The sequence below is a fragment of the Cynara cardunculus genome, unplaced genomic scaffold (assembly GCF_001531365.2).
Source record: "Cynara cardunculus var. scolymus isolate 2C unplaced genomic scaffold, CcrdV1 Un_Scaffold_8865, whole genome shotgun sequence".
NCBI lineage: Eukaryota > Viridiplantae > Streptophyta > Magnoliopsida > Asterales > Asteraceae > Cynara > Cynara cardunculus.
In genome coordinates, this window is record NW_020204518.1 from 1 (window position 1) to 1,005 (window position 1,005).

Here is a 1,005-nt window from a genome sequence, read left to right on the forward strand (position 1 = left end):
AAACCTTCACAGTGTTTTTGCTGTGAAGGTTACATGTAAAAATGTGGTCTCACGGTGTAACACCCTCGAATTTCTCCCTCCCTCAGTCTCCATCCTTTATTTATATTTGTATATATATGTATTTAGGTGTATTAATTATTGGGGAGCCTTTTACTTTAGAGAAGAATTTTGAAGGATTTTGGGGAGCCTTTTTGCTTTAGAGGTGTATATTAAAGGATTTTGGGGAGAATTGTAACACCTTGGAATTTCTCTTTCACTCTCGTCCTTCATTCTTTTCACGTCGGGATTTCTCCCGTCCCATTTGCAAGGTATGCGTCTTTACGTATCCCATTATATATATATATATAGGTGTGTATTATATACTAGAATTTTGGTAGCTCACCTATTATCTTTTATCCTACCATGGAGATTTTCCATACCTTGATAAAAGAAAAAGGGGTTAATCCTCTTACCTTTAAGTTATTAGCTCTAGTATAATAAAGAAATAGGGGAAGGAAAGTGAAAAGACAAAGCAGGAAATGGGTTAGGTGGGAGACATAATGATGCAAAAGTTAAAGAAAGTTGTAGGTGAAAAGAAGTTGATTGATTTTATTATTAAGGCTATTATAAGGGAAAAGATGGAGGTGCTTCTAATGGAGCAAACTATAGCAAACTAATCCTCTTTCTTTCTTGTTATAATTACTTTTTAGTTCCTTTAAYGGTGGGGCTCTAAAGGGTTGAGAGGTGYGTTGGTTCGTGAAAGACTCTTTTGTAATTATAGTCTTGTTACTTTTGAAACGTTGCGTTTTTGATGTTACGGTAATTTGGAGATTTATAGAAATACTCGTCTTTAATCTAGAATAATCTAGATTAGTAGATTGTTATTTATCTTCTTAGTAGCGGAATTGTAAACACTATACTATTACTTTTGTTGGGTGAATTTTTTTTTTATTTATAATTCGGGTTCTCGTCAGATATTTTCGGTTTAGACTATAGATAGTATATATATATATACTATCTTATTAA